This window comes from Thunnus albacares, chromosome 1 (genome assembly GCF_914725855.1).
Source record: "Thunnus albacares chromosome 1, fThuAlb1.1, whole genome shotgun sequence".
In the NCBI taxonomy this organism is placed as follows: domain Eukaryota; kingdom Metazoa; phylum Chordata; class Actinopteri; order Scombriformes; family Scombridae; genus Thunnus; species Thunnus albacares.
This window is the reverse complement of record NC_058106.1, coordinates 38,544,841-38,569,117: the sequence shown is the minus strand read 5'-3', so window position 1 is coordinate 38,569,117 and position 24,277 is coordinate 38,544,841. Positions and strand designations below refer to the sequence as shown.

At 38.5% G+C, this 24,277-nt stretch overlaps 1 long non-coding RNA gene across 1 annotated transcript; it reads right to left on the bottom strand.

The window, feature by feature from the left end:
* Positions 1 to 15,496: 15,496 nt before the first annotated feature.
* Positions 15,497 to 22,344, bottom strand: LOC122987823. The gene is made up of 3 exons (XR_006404614.1): positions 22,259 to 22,344; positions 16,600 to 16,751; positions 15,497 to 16,451 (listed from the first exon to the last, which is right to left on the bottom strand). It is a non-coding gene; the product is annotated as an uncharacterized LOC122987823 (long non-coding RNA).
* Positions 22,345 to 24,277: the final 1,933 nt, after the last annotated feature.

Below are 24,277 nucleotides of genomic sequence, written 5' to 3'. Positions count from 1 at the left end.
CTCCACAAAGCCAAGAAATGTCCAGATGCTTCAGCTACTTTTAGATCCTTCCTTTAAAGTGGAGCTAAAAATAGTGGCACTAAAATCCAAAGAGTTTATCCTCTGGGGAGCAGGAGTGTGTTCATAGAAACCTGCCATCTACATTTTGAGGTTTCTTTTAGTGTAAGTGTAAGTTTTAGCCTGATGGTGGAACCATAGAAAAGGTCAGAGGGTCACTAAACTGATCAGGGTTCATCCTCTGGGGAGCATGAACATCTGCAGTCTACCTTTGATGTTGTTAAATCCAATTTAAATTAGTGTTAAATGCGGTCAAATCCAAAATCATGCTATTTTTTTTTTTTTAATTGGTGCAATATAACATAAAAAGATATAAGAACATGAGAGATCATCAAAGGGGAAGACGAATGAGTAACAACAAAGAAAAGAAACAAGGTAGAGAGAATAATAAATAAGGTAATAATAATAATGAAAATGGAAGGTGCAGGTGATTTGAGTCTTGTGTGGTTGTAAATTTACCAAGCCCCCGCCCAGCAAACCCGGGGGGAGAGGGAGGGGGACCAGAGGGAAAAAAGAGATTCTAATCTCAACAAGTCTGTTACCTGGATTAGAGAAAAGAAAATAATAATCTCAGTTAGTTTCATGGCAAGATGATAATCCAACTTCCCCATCCACAGACTCTGCCTCTAACTTAGCAAAAATGTGTTTATACAGGTGACTCCGAACCCTGTCAGACCTCCAAAACCTCCTAAAGGTTGGGTTGAGATCTGCTGACTGTGAAGGCCGCAGCATATTATTCACATCATTTTCATCCTCACCAACTAAGCTTTTCATCTTTTTTTTTTTTTGCTCTTTGGCCCGCAGAGACGAAAATAGTTTTTTATTGTTTGTCCCCTCTTGTGTTTCTCTTAAAGCTGCCCTGTGGCGTGTTGTTGTAAAAAAAACATTCAGTGTTTCCCGCCCAAACGCTTTGTGTGCATCCTTGAGGTCTAAACAAAAGTGTTGAATGTATTTCCTTCCTCTTAAAACATTTACAAAGCTGAGTTTTTAAAGTACTTTAAATCCTGCATTCTTCACATCCAGCTTGCAACCTTCTTCTTCTTCTCTGCCTTTGTTGGTGCACATTTTTAGCTTGATGAATTCCACGACTATGTGTGCCCTTGTGAGGTTTGATCACCAGCGTAGTTCGTGCCATGAAACAGTTACACAAGGTTTCCTGTTCTACTGCATTTGTTGCAAAAATGTTCATACGAGTAAAAAAGGAGAACATCACATAGCATATATCATATCATACTGTCCTCCCAAGAAAAACAACATATTCTGTCATTTTACAAGTGTCTCAAAACTCTGTGTTCATTGTTTAAGCGACAGTTATGTCTGGTAACTGTAGTAATTATGACAGGAACAAAGGAAATCAGGTGATGTTAATATAGATCAAAAAAGTCCCTGTAGGGAGGAGGTGAGAGTGGATGAATGATTCAACAAAATATCAGCCTTTAAAACAAGAGATTGCTGTTCACTTCCTGTTTATAATTACAGTTTTTTTTTTTTTTACAATTTGTTAACAATTTTCACGGTTCAATTCTGAGCACCTTCAAAACTCTTCACACAGTCGACACAACAGCAGCAATTATGGAGCAAACTGTGACACATTTGCATCATTTTCACACAGAAAGCACACATTTATACAGATGTATCAACCATTAAAACTACATAAACACAATATACACATTTATACAGTATCAACCGTTAAAACTACATAAACACAATATACACATTTATACACTATCAACCATTAAAACTACATAAACACAATATACACATTTATACACTATCAACCATTAAAACTACATAAACACAATATACACATTTATAAACTATCAACCATTAAAACTACATAAACACAATATACACATTTATAAACTATCAACCATTAAAACTACATAAACACAATATACACATTTATAAACTATCAACCATTAAAACTACATAAACACAATATACACATTTATACAGTATCAACCATTAAAAACTACATATCGTCACCTTCCTAAAATAATGGCCCAAGTAATTTTTTGACAAAAATGATTTTTTTGCCTAAATCATCTCCTCATGATGTCACCTCTGGTAAAATCGCCCACATCCTCAGTTGAACAGATCATGTGATTCTACTCCTGTAGTATAACAGCCTATGTTAAGAGTGTGACTAAATCGTCATATTGCGTAGTTATTTAGTCTTTTTTGTCAGCATTTTAGTCCGCTAAATAGCTAAGTCCATGGAGCTAGCATTTAGCAAAGAGTGTAAAGGCTCCAGAATCTGTAGCTGTTAATAGTGATTACAAGGCTTCCTGTTAACTCTTTTCTGCCTTTTAAACAATATTTCATCTACAGTTTTTGTCTAATTTTTTCCACATTACACATTGATCTAATTAAGAAAGATTTGAATACCATAGTGTAATCTAACAGCTAGAAATTATGTGTATAACTAAAAAATTACAAAGGATCCTCTTTACTTTTGTGTTTTTATTTCATGAAAATCTCACTTGAACATAATATTAGTAATGATAACATCATTTGACCGGTATTATAGTAGCCTGCTGTGCAGTGTGCACTCCTAGGGGTTCATGCACACCATGATGATTATTTTGTGTTTTCTGAGAAACCTGAAAAAATGACTTGGGTCATTATTTTAGGAAGGTGATGATATACAGAATAAAACAGTGATGTAACTTCACAGACGGCCATAAAAAGATCCTCATGTGCTGCCTGTTGTCAGTGTTTTTATCTCAGTGTGTCTGATTGACACATTGTGTTCGTGTCTGCTGGAAGGATTTTGCTTTTGTGTGTAAAATGAGCTGCTGTGTGCAGCTGTGTGTTGGTTAAGTTGACTGTGTGAAGAGTTTTGACTCAGTATTGACTCCAGCATGCAACCAATAGTAAAAAACATAGTGTTGTCACATCATAAAACATTTTCATGGTCAAACAACATATTTTTCATGTAATTTGGAGAACTTATTGGATCAAGAGTCTCTCTTTGAAAAAATATTTATGCACGTCAGGTTGAGGTGGGTCTCCACAGGTCTGTTTCAGATCTTTGGACCCGTTGAGACCTCCAGGAGTCACTCAGGATGAGACACCTCACTAGCTTCCCACCTGCTAATGAGCCAGTTACCTCTAGCAGGAATATATCCTCCTTATGGACGTTCATTTTTCCTGCTTCCTTGTTTACTGCCAACAACAGAAACCAAGACAGAGACTGAGAGGAGAGAGAGGGAGTTGGGTGACAGTAACACTCTTCTTTCCAAACTTCCCTTCTTCATCTTTGCACCACCTTCCTCCTCCTCCTCCTCCTCCTCCTCCTCACACCAGCCCACCAGTCTTTGCATGTTTGACTGGTGGCAAGCAGAAACCAGCGCCGTGTAATAACATCACAAATGGAATTAATGTTGCAGTAATATCAGAACTCACAGGACTCGGTGCAGTGGAGCGTGAGCGTTTACACCCGTCTGTGTGTGTGTGTGTGTGTGTGTGTGTGTGTGTGTGTGTGTGTGTGGTCCTGAATAAGTGACGGGCCACACTCACAGCAGAGAGAAGCACTGAGAAGTTTCCGTGGATGACTTGACTTTAAAAAGTTTTTTTTTTTTTTCCTTCCTCTGATCTGTCTCTTTGAATTAATGATCTGCCTACTTTCTACCGCTCTCTCCTCGCTCTGTGATTTAACTCGGCTCTCGCTCTCCTGTTTCATTTTCCCTCCGCGATGATAACGGCGGTCACTTAGTGCCAGCACGGTTAAAGAAGGACTTTAATCTTTCACTTAAGTTAAAGCAACAATCCCATAATAGTAAATATAAAAAAGACCAAAAACAGAATATTATTTGTTTTTTGCAGTTTCTTAATTACAAAGTGTTTCTTGCTTCTCTGTTTACATTAAATACCTTTAATTTGAGACATTACAGGCAGCAGGACATTTAATTTACAAAACCATTTTGACTGATTAATTAAAAAATGCATAGATTAGTCAATAAAATACAATTAATGATGGCTAGTTGCAGCAGCTCTCATTAGCAGGAAAATGTGTTTAACAGAAGTCAAAGAAGTGACTCTGACTCTGTTCCTGTCAAAGGATAACTAATTTATTGATTAATTAACAGCAGAAACTGAATGCAGCTGGTCCCGGTGGGTGGTGCTACATTTATTATAGTTCAGCCATTGGATAAAAATAGTCCTGTAAAAAGAAAACTCAAACACTAAAGTATCTCAATCTCAAGTATCCACAATCACACATAATATCCAAATTAAAACAGTTGGATCTCCACAGAATTATCTGTGGATTCTTACATTCCCCATCACCATGTTTTTTGGTGACCTTCTGACTTTTCCTCCAACGCCCCACAATGTCCACTTGCGTGCAAATGTAATATATACATGCAGGATATTTCCTGACAGTACGTTGCAAAGTAAATAAGGAAACAAAATAAGAGTAAAAACATACATCATGGTTCTTCTCTAGCTGCGTTGAGTCCTAGCCTTGAGCATGATGTTGTGGGAAAATCTTCAGATGGGTCAATAAATCTTCAGGTCACCCACAACTTAGTATTAAACTCAAAACTTATAAGAGAAAGACTCAAAGAAATACACTGGAAGCTGGTAGAGTTCAACATGAATAGGTTTACTCTGCATGAAGAGCAATACAAAGCACACCGAGGCCTTGATGCCGGGATAAAGAACCTAATGAAAAATCATAAAACATTAAATTATAAACCTCTCATAACTCCTCCTAATGTGGGGCTTATTTGCTGAACCCCACCTCGCTTGATCTTAACACTTTGGTAATAATCCAGACATGATTCATCTCAGAAAACAACGGTGTCTCAGACTTCTCTAACGTGTATCAGTTGTAGTTGGCACCTTCCACATTTCTCACAATACACATGGCCTAGCAGCCTTCACTCATCACACACAGAAGATTAAAATGTGACATCACTGATCCTCCTCTTCCGAATTCCCTTGGGAACTGTCTCTTACTGACGTAAATATTATCTTTTCACTGTTACTGGCCTATTCATGGAAAGGCAGTTTTCCACCACAATAACCTGGCCCCCCACCCCCCACCCCCCACCCCCGTTCATCCAAAGATAAAAACTGTATTAAAGAGTGATTCCGCTGATGAATAGAAGAGTATGTGGTGGTTGCCAGCATCTGATAACCACAGCTGTCTCTCAGTGTTGTTTAAATTCTGCCCAGAATCATCATTCTGAGCAAACGTTCTGGAGAGCAGTCGATCTCTAAACCAAGATGTTTAGTTTTTTGTACCCAGAGACTTCAAAGTGATGGACACCTCCACATGATATGTGAAAATGTAATTCAATCACATGGGGGACAGTTTGGAGAAACGGTTATATTCAATTCATTCCTTGGTTTCAAATAAGTTTGATATATGAAGTTCAGGTTTGTTAGTTTAAGAGAGAATCATTCCTCCAAACTCTGATCCAGTCTGTTATGATTAAGAACAGTCTTTATGTCTTTATGCCACGTTGTTATTATCGCTAATGAGATCTGTGTACGTTCTAACAAAGTGTTATAAATTAAAGAGACACGTCCTTTAGTTAACCCTGATAGTCTCTTAATTAAATACATTATTGGATGAGTAATTGGTTGCAGCCTGTATAGAAGAACGTAATCGTAAAAAAGGAGCCGGATGACAATTTGTACGGTCGATTTGTGAAAATATGTGTCTGAATCAGTTATGACGTTACTGGTTACTGAGGAGAAAACACTCTCAGACCAGAGGAGTTAAACTGGAGTCGTGTTGATAAAATCTGTGAGATGTTTTACTGCAGAGAGAACAGGAAGCTGGAGGTCTTAATGAGCGTCTCGGTCCTCGTCCTCGTCCTCCCTCCGTGTGTGTCGGCGGAGTAAAATTACACATTATGGAAACAAATTCAGTAAATCATTGTAGCCGGAGTTAAACTGTATAGTGGTGATTGTATCGTGCTGTTTACTCAAGTGGTGTTATTAAAGATCTGCATGTCAATGTTCAGTTTGAAAGATGTTACTCTAAATTGTCTTGTTACATTTTGACAAACTGTTTTTTTGTGGCGAGATAGCCTTCAGGGAGGCAGCAAAGAAAAGATAAATTGGTTCAATGGAAACTGTAGAAACTGAAATTTGATTTATGATACAAGTATGGAAGACCAAAGATGACAAAACTGAGAAATGAGAAAATTATTGTATTATACTGTGGAGGTTGTTGTCTTGGAATCACACCACCAATAAAATAATGAGGTTTGTGAACCAGATGTAACAACCTACATTTTCTCGACACAATCAAATACTTATTTCAGGATCTTTAGAGAAAATTTTTTTATTTATAAATATATATTTCAGGGTAAATAAAATTATGTAGTTATCAAGAGAAACAACTTCTCTGGTCCTCCAAACATTCAAAAATAAATCTACAATTGTTTATCATCTTTTCATTTAATCATATTATAAAATTCTCACACTGCTGAAGTCGACATAAATTATTCATGTTTTATTAATAATGAATCAAAGATTAAGAAAGATTACAGTTAAAATTGACCAAAAACTGTCACAGCATGATCCTGAAACGCTAAAAATACTTGATTCTTTTCATTGTTTCTTGTAAATCAATGATTATTATTTAGTTTAGGCTAGAGTAGCGCTAGTTTTGCATTTTGCAGCACTGATTCATTGTTGTTACACAGAAACGACCACAAGTCTTTCCAGGTAACAAATCACAGCATTAAAAGTAGAATTTTTACAGTATTACCTTAAAACAAAAGGGAATATTTGGAACATCAGGGAATCTAATAATTACCAACTTTGACTTCCAAGAATTTTCATGTGATTTTGAGGCTGATAGTATTATATAATGTTTTTAAAATATAAACCTGTGTTACCTCATTATTATCATGTTATCACCACATTAACGTCACCATGTTACCAATTTTAATCAAAATGTCATACTGATAAATTCTTATTATTGTAAGCAGGTTACCAACGTTTTACTGAATAGTTCAACATTATTTGTAAGATGTGTTTTTGTTTTTAGCTGTTTATTACAAACATTTCTCTCTAATATTAACTACAGTAGATGTAGCCTTTGTTTAAACCACCTTGTTATTACTCTGGTAATTACCGTGATATTACTTTATTATTACTTCTTTGTTATCGGGATATTTCTCCAGTATTACCTTGTTATTACTGAGCTGGAATGTAACGTGCTACCAAATTATTAAAGTATTAAACTCAGTGAGATTATTGAATGTATTTGAAGTTTTATCGTAATTTTTATTACTTCAGTAAAGAACATCATATATCGACATTATTATAGTGCTCTGCAGTAACCGTCAGTCATTTTCTCATTGTTGTTCATCTGTTCTTATGCCTTTAAGACACGCATTTAAAAATGCTATTTAATAAAATAAAATATTTTTAGTTTTACATATAACAAAACTTTGACTCATGACATTTGAGGTCTGAATAAAATGTTGGGTTTTTTTAGGCACAATTACTGAATAAATTAACACGATGTTTCAGTTTTGTAACAGTTTCTATTCTAAATTTTTTACTTCATCTTCAAACACGCGTTTGATCCCGTCTTTGTGTTTTGATGAAGGTACTTGAACCTGTGAGGAAAACGTCTGCTCATGAATATTCGTCGTTGTTTGCGGCTTTGTCTCTTTTGTTCTCTGTGTTTGTGTGATGATGTGACTCGGTGACGTCGTGTCATTCAAGATCAAAGATCGTCTCTGTCCTCGTCCTCCTGGACGTCCAGACGGTTTAATCCACCGCCGCCGCCGCCACCGGAGGAGGAAGAGGAGGAAGAGGAGGAGGACTGGATCCATTACTGTGCTTCTCCTGAGGATCCTCGTCTCCTGCTGTTGTCTCTGTGTGTGTCACTAAATATTAAATTTAATTCATTATCTCTTCTGTTCAGATCTCATTCTAATGAGCTGCTTTCCCCACTATTAGTGATCATTAACACATAATTAGACAAATCAATCAATCAAACTTTATTTGCACGTTTCATTCAGTTTAGTGCAAATCAAAGTGTCTCAAATTCACTTTAAGCTGATAATAAGTAGTGTTGGGCAAGTTACTTGTAAACTGTAATCAATTACTGATTACATATTACTCATTGTAAAAGTAATTACATCACTCATTAGCCTACTCAGCAGCAAAAGTAACGCGTTACTTTATTAATTACTCGTTACTTTACTTTGGTTACTCAGCCGTCAGCTTCTGTATTAGAGAAGTGTTTCTGATCCACCAACCAGCGCCTATTTTAGTGAGAAATATTAATTTTTGAAGTGATTTGTCTCTCATTCCTTCAGTCTGCTCACATTAAAATAGTGCAGCTATCCAACGGAGGCTGGTAGAGAGTTGAAGTGAAAAAAATCCAAAATGTAAAGTTTGTATGCAAATACAGTTTATCTTTATGGATTATATTGATGCCGAATCGACAAGAAGACTGTTGACATATGATGCCTTTTATCTTTTGCATCTCAACAGCCTCTTTGCACTCAGTGTGCTGGCAATCATTTAATGAAATGAAGCTAATCAGTGGCGGCAGGTTAATATAGAAGACACAGCTCTCACAGGTGGATTGATTTTTTTCATTCATTACTGATTCTTCGTTCTTCAGACCGAATCAGTCTTTGCGGTGCACCGCTGCAGGGTTGAGCGTTGTGGGCGTGTTTGTGCTCTAGAACGTAACCGCTGTGAAACAATCAGAAAATAACGTTTTATTGATCTGATTCACCAGCTTCCTCGTTACCACCGCTCCCTCTCTTCATTCACTCTCTAGCTCACTCGACCACAGCTGCTCGTCCGTCTTTTTTAGAATGAGTCGGGAAGCCGACAGAAAAGTCTAACTTTATTTTTAACATTATCAAACTAAGGGAAATGTCCTCCCTTCGTCCTGGTTACATCTTTGCACTCAGGCAAACACAGCCGAGTGACCCCGTCTACTCTCACTGACAGACGGGGGAGACAAACGTCCCGAACTCAAACTTTAAATATCTGAAAATTAGTTTTTAAAGAACCTTGTTCTCAGAGTCAAAATGAATCACATTCAACTGTTGTCTGATGGTAAAGTTGAGGTTAATCGTTGTATATGGTTAGTTGTACAATGGATTTTTCCACACTTTACTAAAATAAAAAAGGCATTAATCAAAATAAACACAGACAGTCAGTTTGGTCTTCTATCTTATTGGATTTACTTTTAAATATGCAAGGAGAATAACAGGTGTAATGAAATGTAATCACCTTGTATGTTCATACCTGGTTTTCTCTGTATTGATAAAGTCAGCATATCAAGTTAGAAAAGTTCACACTGTTGTGACATCACACTCAGGGAAAGTTCAGATTAAAGCTGATGAAGCAGCTTTACGCTTCAACAGCTCTTCAATGACGAGATAGTTTCTTGCTCTTCATATCTGCTCTTTAAACACTTCCCACCTTGAAAAGTGACAGTAAACAAATGGTAAATATTAAACTACAGAAGTCGGAGTCCTTCTGCAAACACTAAGTTCTGATTTAATTTGAAGATGGACCTGACGGTGTTTGTGTCTGCTGAGTGGTCTGAAATCCTGCTGTTAAAAATGCGCTGACGATGAACTTTACTGTTAATTCTGCACCAGTGAAGTGGTGAATTTTTTTAATTTTTCATTTCATACCACATTAATGACTCATTTCACATCATTTTATATGAGCTGTTATATTATTAACATAAAAAGGAGCATTAGGGAAAAGCCTGGCAGGAGAGGAAGGCGATGTCCTTAAACCCACTGACACACTACATCCAACTTCTCTGAATCCCCGGACACGCAGAGAAACATCATAAACAAGCGTCAACAAACACACCTGGTGGTGTCATTGGCTGCAGGCGTTATACACACACACACACACACACACACACACACTCACACTCACAGTTTGCTTTCAGATGTGTGATGAAAAGCAGGGATCTGTGAGGTGAGTTTAGTCAGTAATCCTGTTTTGACACTTTAAACCTCCACATGTGGACTCAACGGTGTCATAAACCGCACATCAAAAAGATGTGAAGCCATTGATGCTTTCATCCTACCACACTTTAATTCTCATCTACACAGAAAAGTTATAATCCTAAAGAGTTTCATTATGTCAGAACACATTTTTTGATATTATTCGTGCTCCGCCGTTATTCAGCACCAACCGTTCAATGTATGGAGCTTCTGTAATTACCTTTCCGATGTAGGATTCAAACTGTGCACCCGCACACAAGAGATTCACAGGAAACATGCATGTACAGGACGTGCCTGAAGGTCAGTATAAAGGCTTGTTCACACCAGATTGTGGTACAGAAAAATCAATCTGCACGTCTTTATGAGATACTTGGTTGTATAAAGCTTGGTGACATAGTGACCAGATTTCTCTTTACTGTATCCAGATACAGTTAATACCTGTATGAAAGAGGCCATGAACAAAAACTTTTACAAGAAACAAAAAGTGGATTTTTTCCTCCTCAAATCTGTAAAAGAAACTCTTCAGCTGTTACAGATAACAGGAAAACTTTACACCTTATCTGTCTGAATGTAAATGTTCTTACTGACCTCTCATCTCTTGCACAGGTCTGAACAGCGAACCTGGACTCAGCACAGACAACATTTCCTTCATTGTTTATCCGTCAGTCCTCCCTGTCGGTCCCTCTGCGCCGGGACCCATCAAACAACGTCTCCGGCAGGTATGTTGACTTCCTTTTTTTCCTCGGGGGTTTTCAGTTGTTTTGACAGGAAAGATAAATGATGATGCTCTTCTGACTGAGACAAACCGCAGCACACAAAACTTCAGAATCTGTCGTACACATTTTCAACACACACACACACACACACACACACACACACACACACACGGTGAAGGTGACAGGATGAAATATGCTCAGGAAGGTTTGGATCACTCAGGTGAACAAACTAAACATCTCCTTCTATTAGTTTATCTTTTCTCCTCTTGCATATTTCATTCTTTAATAATAACTTTCCAAAACAACCATTACAAAGTGCTTCACAAACAAGAACAAGTAAAAGAAAGCAGGAAAACAATCAGATACAAAATCACAGTCAATGGATAAAAGTAACATATAAAATTAACAGATAAAACAAGTAACAGGTCAAATAATTAAGCAAAAGCAGAAGCTCTGAAAACACACAATTACAATAATCCAGATGAGAAATGACGAAAGCAGGAATAATTTGTTTGAAGATCATTAAAAGAGATAAAAAACCTAATCCTAGAGATATTCCTCGAGTGGAAAAAACATGACTGAGCTAACCTTTTAACATGGGACTCGAGAGTGAGGTTCTGGTCTAAAATAACGGTTTAATAAAGGTTTTCAACAGTGGCTACAGGCTCATGGTCTATAATAAGGATTTTCATTTTGGAGAATTTAAGCTGAAGAAATTTTACTGCCATCCTGCAGCTAAGCAATTAGGTATCAGATGGTTTGCAGGACAAGTACAGCTGAGTATCATCTCTGTAGCAATGAAATCAAATATCATGCTGTTTGATAATGTGGCCCAAAGGGAGTAAATAAAGAGAAAATGTAATTTGTCCTCGAATGGAGCCCTTGCGGTACCCCATACATAGACGATGCTTTAGAGGAGGTAAAACCATCAACAGACACAACAAGTTTTCTGTTAGAACAGTATGAGGAGAAACACTGGAGGGCAGTCTGGGAGATACCAACCCATGTTCTCAACCTTCCAATAATAATGCTCCAATGGATATTGGTGATCCATGAGGTGCACAGGAGGAGGATTGGTGAGGATCTCCAATCAGGTCCTCAAGAATCTGGCCTTAGCTCTTTAGAACAACAACAACTTACATACGAGAGCAACAACATTTGTTCAGGAAGAAGGACAGAAAAGGCCCAAACATCCTTCTACCAAGCTAGAAACAGGACACCTACGCAACTGGAGGATGCTGGTGGATATTGGCCATCAGTTAGATTGCTTCCACCAACCTTAGACCAGATTTGGTACTCTGGTCCCCTTTACTGAAGACTGCCTTCATCATGGAGCTCACAGTCCCATGGGAGGACTCGGTTGAGGAAGCCTATAAAAAAACTACGCCGGCAGCAGAAGCATCCGGTTGAAGTGGGAAGCAGAGGATTTGTGGCTTCATCTACCATCAGACTGCTGAAGGAACTAGAAATCCATGAACAGGCTCTTCAGCAGTTTATCAGATCAGTCTCAGAGGCGGCTGAAAGAAGCAGCCGGTGGATATGGCTCAAGTGGAAGGACTCCATGCTGGGCTCCAAGAACATCAACATAACATCAAGAGATCAGGAAAACAGAATGGGGGATGGTTCCGACACCAGAATCCACTGTTGAGCCCTCCGGAGACGTAGTAATCAAGGAGATGTACTAATCAATGAAATGTTGAGGATGGAGGGTGACCACTTGAGAACCTCCACCTGTGAACTGTCTGCCAATCCCAACCACAAGACGAATCTTGTGTAAGTGCAACTACTGGCACAAAGGATAGTTTAACATCACGTCCTGTGTTGTGTTTTTAATTTTTTTTATTCATATCCGTTCTTGGAAGAGCGTCATGATGATGAGTGTTTACAGCTGAAATACACCAGGCACGGATGCAGTGCAACACGTCTGCTGCTGCTGCATGGCCACAGCTTAATGCGTCCATTATAATCAACTGCAGCTGCTACACTGAGCAAGGAAGCTGCAGGCACCCACGCGGAGTTCACACTGCTCATCTCTATTTTTACACGGCTGATCTATTTTTTTTCTCTATGCGTGGCTGCGCCAACAGGTAAAAACTACATAGAACTGTGTAAAAAATTAGTACAATCTGTTTAAAAATGATTAAAATGAATATTTCACTGTAACAGAGGTGATGTGACGCAACCTTGTGCGTTTTTTTTTAATTGCACATTAAAATAAACCAATCAAATCAATGTGTATCTATGATCCTGTAGTTAAAACGATCTAGTTAGTTAATTCAGTACCAGTTAATATAGCCTATGCTTCCAAACCCTTCATAACCAGCTGCATTATCACTTGGCGAAACTCAATGGCTGGAATGCAACCACACGCTACAAAGACGGAGTCTATGTAGCAGGTAGAAAACCTTCTCTCTGCTCCACCTACATGATCCATGTCTGGTGTATTTCGCCGTGTTGTTCTCTTCTCTTGGACGCTTTTCATTCCTGCTGGTTCCTCTCCTCCTGTTTTATTCACACTTTAAACTTTCTGTAACTTGCAGCGGCTACACTGATGACTGGTGTTTTCATGTGTATTCGTGGTGTTACGCAGGTCAGAAGTTGTTGTAATTTGTTGTTTATTCACTGCCAAGCGCCGCAGCTCACACCGCTGCTTCAGCTTTCCTCCTGTCAGGATGACAAATCACTCAGCTGATTTCAGACCAATACTTCTCCGGCGGGACACGAGTCATTTAGGTAACAAATTGGCCTGATTAGTTTCCAGATTGCTGCTGAAGTGACTCTCAGTCATGTCGCGTCTCAGACGATGGTGTGAGCATTTTAATAAAAGCACCTGAGCTTTAGAAAACTTCTTCCTTCTGCCTTCTTCCTTTTTTTAAACAGCTCCTCATTTTACTCGTCTTATCTGACGAGGTTTTAATTGTTCAGTCTTGCTGTATAGAAATGTGTCTTTCAGTCGTTATCATCTGCACTATAAACAAGAAATTTAACCAAAGCGCTGAGGAATTATTGAATTATTACAGTGCTTAAGTGATCACAAGATCCATCAGTAGAAAAATTAATGACATAAAACCTACTCAATAATTTAAAAAGTAATTGATCAAGTAAAAACAGCAAACATTTAGTGTTAATTCTATCAACAAATACTACGATGAAGAACATTGTTGACAAAGTTTTGTCTAAAACCCACCAATGAAAATAAAAAGAATTAAAAAAAATAAACAACAATGTGGAGAAATGACAAAAGGACAATTAATTTTATTCAGTTCTGTCCTCTAGAAATTAAGTTTCTAAGTTACTAATTTGGAGCCGCAAATATGTATCGATAACTTAATACCATCCAGATTTTGTTTTGATCAACATCAGGAGAAAACATTTATGATGCATCTTGTAAATATTCTTAAACTTGTAGTCAGGAAGTATTAATCTTTCCAAATCATTTGAATCAGCAAAGTGATTCTAATTGTTTTGCTGTTGCAAAAAAATACTGATATTTTTAAAGGGGACATATTCAGCTTTTTGTGATTTTCTGTTATTTATATCCTGTTCTGATGTCAGATGTGTCAGGGTGGTGGGTGAGGTGGAGCAGGTGGACCCAAATACAGAGATGGCAGGCAGGCAAGATCCGATGCAGAAATATTTAATGAAAATGAAGAAGTCACAGGAACATACCAGAAACGCAGGAGACACAGACACAGGAACACTAACCAGGAACATGGAATAAACGTAAAACAAAAGCAGACTCAACAAAGACTGAAGTGAAAACTGGACTATAAATACACAGGGAGTGATTGCAAACTAAACGCAGGTGAAGGAAACGAGACACAGGTGAGACACATGAGATAATCAAACACAGGAAGTAGAGGTGAATATATGTAGAGATGCTGCCTGCAAGTCAAAAGTCAGGGCTTCAACCTGCTCTGAACGCTTCATTTGTAAAGTTGCCTCTACTTCCCCATTGAACTGACGTCAGATTGTTTGCACATGCCCACAAACAGCCATCCATTGCGTAGTCTTTGTTGCTAAGGTGGTTGCTAAGGTGTTTCCATGTGTTGTTCACTCTCATATTTCAGATGTTATTCAGCTCCAACATGTACGGATGGATTTGAGAAGTTGACATTTAGAGTAAAGAAGGAGAAAAAGAAGTAAAATCCTGCTACTATAGTTTGTTTACGTAGCCTCCGGAGCCGGAGGAAGCTTCCTGAAGCTGACCAATCAGAGCAGAGTGGGCTCATCAGGAGGCGGGGCCTTAAAGAGACAGGAGCTAAAACGTCCTGTTTCAGACAGAGGCTGAACTGAGGGGCTGCATAAAGGACCAGCAGAAGATAAATAAGGAGTTTTTAACTGGAAATCATGCAAAGATATTCCAGTAGAGCCCCAGAATATAAATATAGAGCTGGAAATGTGCAGATCATTTGTCCTTTAACAAGCAAATCAGTTTTCATCACTAGTTACAGTAAACAAGGCTCTCTTGAGATATGGCTCAGTATACTTCCTGTCATATAAAGGGAAGAGAAAATGAGAACAAAACACAAGAGAGCTGCTGATTATACAGCTTAATACATCTAAGATTTGTATTTAAATTGTGTTGGAACCATTGTTAGTAATCAGCATAAACACTGATAGATTTGAAGTTTGTTTTTTTGGGTTTTTTTTTAAGTAATAAACAAAACAAAACATAGAAAATTTAAAAAATAATGGTAATGGTAAATGTGAGTCACAGAGCTGCACACTCTGTTGGCCCTCCTACACATTTTATTATCTGCAAGAAAACAATACACAAAAAACCACATAAATAAATATATTTTCATGTTAGTCTGAAACATTTACATGTTTTACAATAAATTCTCTCCTCTGCGGGTTGAGAAAATGTTTCCTGTTGCTTATAAAACACTTTGGATAATCATTTCAAGGCTGTCTTCTTAGATTCCCAAACAGTGAACATTTTGAAAACACAAATACATAAATACATAATTAATTTCTAAAGAGAACGTTCGTTTTCTTAGGTTTTAAATCTCTGTTCTTGTCCTGTTTGGATGAATCTCCTCGTATGGGGGTTGACGGTCGTCCTGATGGAACAGGTCAAAGGTGGTTGTCGATCAGTCGTTGCCATGGTTTCCAGCCCACATCTCTGAATGTGTCCACTGTTCCTGATCCATCTTGGGAGTCTCTGTGTGGGAATGTCCTCAGAAGCACAGATAAACAACAGCTGCTGCTCTGAGTCATATTATTCTGTGTCAGACATATTAACACCTGTTATCACTGTACGCTGTTTATTTCAGGCTTTTTCAGCTGCTTAAAGATTGTATTTGCGGTGTGTAATTGGCCATTTTCTCTGGTTGCTTGTTAGTAGCGTCTGACTCTCTGACAGATCTTTGTGTTCGCTGTCAGCAGAACCGGAGACTAATTTATCATGAACCTGCTGCACAGAGCTCAGGTCACAGGGTTTCTCATCATATCATCATATCATTATTTATTACATTAACTTGATGAAAACTTGCACAACACACATACACTGCTGTTTCTAAATAAATCACTCAGCAGTTAAGTAGTCAAAACGCTTTCCTACTGCGCACTTATACTCAAGCTAAAGGTTAAAAACATGGAATATTTTTACAACGTTCATTTGAATTTCTTTATTTAATTAACTCAGCAAGTCCGTATCAGATCAGGGAACACGATGACATCTCTGAAAACAAGTTTGATGACTCTGAAACACAAGTTAAAAATAAGTATAGACAAACTTATTTGAAAGAGAAAACGAAGTGTAACGGTAAAATTATCACCAAAATGTTGAGACACATTCCAGCCAGATGTTGAAAAGGTGTAAATCAGAGGTGTGTATGACATGTACCCACCTCTGGACAGGACGATTTACCGTATGCGTACCTAAAAACAGCCACAGATATCCATCAGTGCACGTCTTGCAGAGTAGCGCTCTTTGTGGTTAACTGCACACAGAAACTTTTGTTTGCAGTTGGAGGCGTCCTGTCATCTTTATAATGGTGGTCTACGGGGGAAAATGCTTTTTAAGCTGCAGGGGTCAAAAACATCCAAAAGTCAAAAAGTACAGGTGCTAACATCCGTCAAATGTGACTCATTAGAGGAAACATGACAAATTCAGTTCTTCGTTTATGCCGAAGGGCTTCGCTGTGTTCAGAACGTGAATCCAATCCGCCGAGTTGCTGATGTCACCGTCTCTTTACACTCATTTACACTTAGTGGAAAAAGATTTAGCTGAAATATACCAGATTTCACATGCTGTTAAAAGGAATCTAAATTAATGTGACCAGCATTCAAGCAGCTGATGAAGGCGGGTCAGTTGTGGTTATGGGTTTTAAGTCTTCCCAAAGTAAATAAATCCACTATCAGTCCCCCCTCCGCCCAATTGTGGCAAGTATTGGTCTTACTGAGCCTCCGTCACAACTTGTGGACTTCTTTGCGAAGAAATTTTGTTTGAAGCCTCCCTTCCTTCCCTGCGGACACTGTTGATATACTAAATACTATTAAATAGTTCAAATATGAAAAAGCTGATACCCTGGTAACTTTTGATGTGCAGATCATCAAAATTATCATCCTTGAACATTGGAATGTCCTTAAAAGTGACCCGTATCTAAATAATATCAGCTCTGTTCCTCCACTGATCACGTTTAAATGTCGCTGCAATCTGAGAGACAGACTGGTTCATTCTGACTCTAGAAAACCATCAAACACTGTCTCCTGGCTGCCTCATCAGCTCTCAGGTGTTTTCTGCTGTAGCCACTGTGCACAATGTTCTGACTCAATGTTCTAACTCATCAAGACACCAAGTACAGAACACATTCACATACTGGCAAAAAATACTCCATTAAATCATTCATTAACTGCAGCATTAACTGTGATGTGCGTCATGTCAGACAAACAAAAAGACTGCAATATGTACATAAAACATGGATTATGCTACTGCTCGACATTATGCAAAGGCTAAAAACGGCTCTGCAGCATCATTAAAGTTCTGGGGAAGAGAAAAAACTTTCACCTTCTCCTGGAGGTAGTGACATCATCAAATCGCTGCTCTGTAAAGAGGCGGATTGGATTCACACTCTGAACACAGCGGAGCCCTTTAGCATCAATGAAGAAGTGAATCTGTCATATGTCCTCTGTACTGTTTGCACTTTTATCTTAATAACTTTAAGAGAGTATGTGATCTTTTGTCTCTGACATGGTGTTGGGGGTGCGGCACACTGACTATGGAAACTCCCACTCTTTGATTCATTATCTATTAGATCTGAAATGATCCAATGATGGTCTATGTTGACTATATATGTTGTTTGCCTCACATCTTTGTCCACACTGAGTCTGATGAAGACTCAGTAGAGTGGAAACGTTAGTCTGTTTGCACAATTAAAGGCTGTGAATTAATCATTGTGCTCCAGTCCTCTTTATTCCTCTGGGAGATGCATAAACAGTATGTAGCTAACTGTAAACAAAAGTGTGTTAAATCGCATTTAAGTTTTATCCAGATACAAGATACACTTGAATTGACGGTTGAGAATGGGAAAGGCGCCAGTATGCTTCTGACATCAGAGTCGGGGGGCTTACAAAGCTGTAAATGGTTGAGGCTCTCCCTACGCACCTTCAGGTCCACAAATACCCAGCTCTGCTTTTAAAATTCTTTTAACTTGTTTTTAATTTAAGAATTTAATAATCAAGTATTTAGCTAGCTTTTATTATTATTCATGAATTCTGTATTGTTTTTTATTGTTTTGTTTTTTGCTCTGTTTTCATGTTAAGCACTGTGAATTACTTCCACTGTGTGAATTCTGCTAAATAAATACATTTCTGATTTTTTTTTTTCTTTCATTTTGATTGGCCAGTTATGTGGAGGTGAGAAAGGAACTAAACTGGGTTTCACTTTTGGTGTGAACAGCAGAGTGCAATACCATGAGTGTCTTCCAAGAGAGACTGACTGATGTGCGCTGCCATCCCTGTTTTCACCCCACCCCCCCCATTTTTTCATATCATATCTGGGCCACTTGCATGTGTGGCCCTAGATCTAATTCATATCCGATCTCTGGCGATGTGACTGCTGTCAGGAACGAGGCGCTTGCGCTGAGTTCTGCAAGCATCACTGAAGTGCCAACAATGCAATGTAAAGCACACTCAAGGGTGTGCTTTACCAACAAAATAAAAGATATAAACAGAATTTATTCATATTGTGAGGCCGTTCGCTCTAAAAATAAAAAAAAATTTTGCTTGTGTTATCTCCGTTTCCATGGAAATACATGGGGTATGACTAATACCTGGAAAACAATCACTCACGTCAGTAGATTCCTATGTAATGAAACCTAGTTTACTACTCCAGCAAGTAGACCGACCCTTTGTAACGACCTAGCACGGCGAGGTGTGCTGTCATGCTGATTTGAGCACGTTATAAATGTCTAGTTGACCAATCAGATTGCTTGGTCAGGACTACGTGTTTCTATTCAAGCCAAACTGGAAGGAACTTATTGTAACCGAATGCTAGCACAGCCATGTCATCCATGTTTATTGATTTGATGCACAAACAACTTAAGTTACGGCTCACATTTCAGTTTAGGACCTCAGTGATGTTCACACCAGAGCCGGATACATGACACTTACAAACATGAACCATCAACACAAAAAGATCGGATGTGACTTTGAGCATTAAGGCCTGTAATGTGAACGTAACCTTTGAGTGTGGCCTTTCAGAACAGCTATAAACACTTTATGAACAAACTAGTTATTTTTTTAGTATTACCCAGTCCAGGCCCAGGAAACATTGTGGACATGGTTCAAATTAAACTAATGCTGACAGCTGGAAGTAAAGGAGAAATGAACAGCAGGTTCATCTGTCCACGTCTCAGTCTTTGCTGACTGATTCATCTGCCCTGAACACAAGATGTTCTTCTCAGGAAAATGATAAATAATTTTAGGATTCTGGAAAAAAACAACAGGCGCTGTTATTTTTTCTGGTGAGCACAGTATTGTTCTTATAGTAGTGGATCTTCTGAGCAATTTCTGGTGAAAATGTGTAAGAAATTAAATATTGATCAGATGATGTCGGTCAACAGAGCAGTTTTTTGAACGTACAAGGTCTCACTGTTAAATCCATTCTACTTCTACCTCCTTCAATCGCAGTGTAAGTCATTAAAACTTTATTTTGAATGTTGTCGTATGAATTTATAATGTCGAGGGATGGGAGTTAATCCTCTCTGTGTGTCAGCTGTACGTATGTGTGGTCGGTGCTTGTTTAAAATGTCATATTCATCCGTTTATGTTGCTGCATTAATTAGGTTTGTCCTGCGCCGCTGTATCCGTGTGAGGCTGTTTACTGACCCCGCAGGGCTGAGCATTAACGACCCCACGCTCCATCATCAGCCAACACACTTAAAGCTCAATCTGTTCTCATTATAATCAGCAGAAAACACTGTCAAAACTCATTTCTGTGGAGAGCGTGCAGTCAGCGCTCTGAGCTGACCTATGTTTTTTCTGTGCTGGGGGGGAAGGCGGGGGGGTAGGCGATACACTGCACAGAGCCATGATTAAAAATGCATCTCGAAACGTGACAAATCCATCTAAAACCTGCCTGGCGTTCAGTAGATACAGTACCCTGAAGCCCCAGGCTGCTCAAACTGGCAAACAGGCGCTGGAGGAGGAGAAGCCAAGATTCCCTCCACTGGCTCATATAAACACACATTTGTCTCATCAGGCTCTTCGCTCTCTCTCTCCAACTTGTCAAAAACCTTTATTTCCTTTATATCTGCACTGTTCAGCTGCAGCTATAGTCCAACCAAGTTAGTGTGCGTTGCGGGACAGCCTGACTCATTCCTGTTTCGGGTGTATTTAGATTTGGTGGTGTCACACTGTGTCAGCAGCCCTGCAGCTCTCAACACACTTTCTCTCTTTCTCTGCTTCTGATGTAGCTCAAGAAGGTAACTGCAGGCTGTGGATCTGTTCTCTAAAAAGAGCAAATATAGGTTGTTTACCGAAGTATCATCCTCAGCACAGATACATATATATAGATACATCTCGGCTGATCAAGACGAGGTTTTCAGTTTGTAGTTCTTCAGTGATTTTACTGACATTTCCTGTGTACGAATTGAAAATTTAGTCTGATGGTGGCACAAGCGCAAACCCAAAAACCTGGGTTAAAACAACCTTTGTTGTCATGGTTACAGAAACAACCATGTGGTTAAGGTTTGCTGGTGATTGTGGTCATGGTAAAAAAACAAAAGTTGCCTTGCCGTTGGAAATGGGAAACAAACATGTCTGATGTTTTGTTGACCCGTCCGTCCACTCCGACCTTGACCTGCTGCCGTGATAATTACTACGTCCATTAGAGAGCGCTGTCATTACAACTTAAATATATGTCAATGTTGAAATGACTGTTTCTGTAGTTTTTTTTGGGAGGACAGTTTCTTCTGAGGTTTGTTTCACCATCAATCAAACTTAAGATGTGGTTGGATTTACATGACTTATTATTAAATGTAAGTAAAACCAAGTTTATGGATTTTGGGAATCAGGAAAAAGGGGGATGAAGTTACAATACTTTTAGATTGAGTTAATATTGAAATGGCATCTGAAATAAAATGTTTGAGTGTGATTGTAGACCATAAACTCTCTTGGAAACCTCACATAGCTTATATGAAGACAAAAGTGGCCAAAAGTATTTATATGAAACCATTCTATATAATACAGGGAAAAGCAATAAGAATTATATCATGCTGTTTGTGATTTAATGTAATTTAATGTAGGTAAAATGCCACCTTCAAGTCAAAAGTCAAGGCTTTAACCTGCTGTGAACGCTTGGGTTGAGATGTTATGTCTACTTCCCTAAAAAGGGCCAGTATGAGATAAATAAGGAGTTTTTAACTGTAAATCATGCAAAGATATTCCAGTAGAGCCCCAGAATATAAATATAGACCTGGAAATGTGCAGAATATGTTCCCTTTAAAAGTCTTTATGAGAACGACTAGCTGCAACTGGTTCTGAAGACTTCAGATTAGAGTCTTTACATATCGCACACTATATGATTTAATCTGACAAATGTCAACACCAGTTCACTCCAACTCGCTCCCATCAGTCATCACGCGCAAATCAGATTAGATAATTGTCACAACAGTCATCATGTGTGCCTGCCAGACACTTCTCAAACATGACGCAGCTCCAGACCAAAAGTGCACAAAAGTATTTTTGACCATGTTGTGTATTTCTAACTCCTTTGTCCTTAGAATCAAAATCTCTAGAGCCACTATTTTGACTGACATTCATCAAGCAGTGAGACCAATATTAAACCCTCAGTAGGTGCAGTAAACCTGCCAGCAGAAAGCAACAAGTTCAGGCCTCTTCAACTCAGAGTCTGTTGAGTAGCATTCAAAGAAATGCAGTGGATCAATAATTTAAAATAGACACGGCTGGTTGAAAGAAAGTTCTTCCACCCAAAACAGTAAATCACAGCCCTTCATCTTACGGTGACTCCTGAATCCATCAAACATTGTAAAAAAGATGATGTACTTTATCCTGCATGTTGTCCGGAGGGGATTCAGCTTTCAGCCAGAGGGCTTTCATCGCTGCAGAGCGACCAGCCTCTGCCAGGAACGCCTCGCTCAGTTTGGATTTCAGCGTTGGCTTCAGAAATCATTCCAGACCCCAGCCTTCCAGAGATGATACTCTTAAAGGGGAACATCACTTAAATTAAAAATTAATGTTGCTCCAGTGTTGAATGTCAGTGCGCTGAATATTGATGATTATGAACAACTCTCCCTGAGACAGAAGCCAGACTCAAACCTGGATGGTGTTAACAGTAAAACCACCTTTTAAGGCAAGTAATAGTAATAATAATAGTAGAAATACTACCATTATCATTGTCATTATTGCTATTTTCATCATTATTATATAACAATGCACAGTGCATGAAAGTAGGGCAAAGAATTAACTCGTTTTATATGTAATTTTCAATTTTCCTGTTAATGTGCCTCAATTACATCTGGAACACAAAACAGTGAATTAATTGTTCCATAACAAACATTTCCAGTTTCCCTTTTCCAAGGTCAGGCTTTCAGGTTTCTCTGGAAAATGTTTATACAGTAATCATTTCACATACGATAGACTGCTCTTTTCTTCTCGTCCTTACTTATTTTATACTTTATACTGTTGTTTGCTTAGTGTAGCAAACTTGGATGGATAAACCAGACCTTTGAATGCATGAAGTGACTGTTTACTTTCCCTGGGTTCTGTGAGATAACCATGCAGCTCTGGGTCAACATCATCAAAAGTTAACATTTCCTCAACACCTTATTTACATTACGAAATGAAATATGAGAAAGGAATACGCAGCTTGTATTTTGTTCAACTGTAAACATAAAGACACTCAAAGATAACCATGTTTCTACTTGTGAACAGCTCTGTGTCAATGACATCACTTCATTTCCTCAACAGCCAGGATACAAAACAATGTAAAAGAATTCACTGAAGTTTGCTTTTTGCCCCACAAACTGCTTAGCTTAGCTCTGCTAATGGTAGATTCACTTTGTGTCATCCTTACTGGCAGGAGGCGATTTGAGGAGGGATGAAGGGGGATGTCACCCCCCTTGTTAACCTGCCATCCCTCCTCTCCATCCCCAGAGAGAGTTCAGGGGCAGAGGGGTTGTTTCAATTAATATGTTAGTATAGTCTGCCTGACTGATTGATCCTTTATCTGACTGAGGTTTGTGCAAGTTAGAATCTTTGACCCCGACCATGGCTCTGAAATATCAGTAGCCTAACTGTGCTGTGTATTGATAAATCCATGGTGCTGTCCATGGTGCTGAAGTAGCAGACGTATGTGTAATGGTGTCTTTTTCTCTCAGTCCTGCCCTTCTGTCTGTTTTGTCTTGGATCTATAATATTCTCTAAATTATATAATATAGATATTCAATTCTATATTATATTATAGTCTATATATTCTACAGAGTAGTGTCACCTTCATGATCAAAGTGACAAGTAGTAATGTATGGTCGTGGAAGAGTGAGAGGATCATAGAGACACACTGCTGCCTGTAGTATTCATATAATATTTCTATGATCATTCAGTAGCATATGTGCTGCTGAAAATACACCCCCAGACCAAGCCACCTCTGTCACAAAATATTTTAGGGGAGACATCACTACAGATATAGATGTTTTGTCTAATCTGTGTGAGTGGAGCAAGTAATGTGACAGGAAATTAACCTGCACTGACCACATCACAGTTAACTGATGTTAACTTGAGGTAAAGTTTATTCTGTCAAAACTGCAGTGTTTTTTGAAAAATAAGCATTATTAAACTGCTTAATGTCCACATCCAGTTAAAGAATAAGCTTACATAAAATGTGTATTTAGCCTAATAACAGTTCTATTAAAACAAAATTATAATCACAATTATAATATAAAGAATTATGCTACGCTTATACGATAATCTTGCAGTCCTAAGGTTAGGTCTGAGCCATCCCCCCCGTTAAAAATTAACAAATCACCTACTGCTTGCAGGTAATGAATCACCACTGTATGGTGCTTT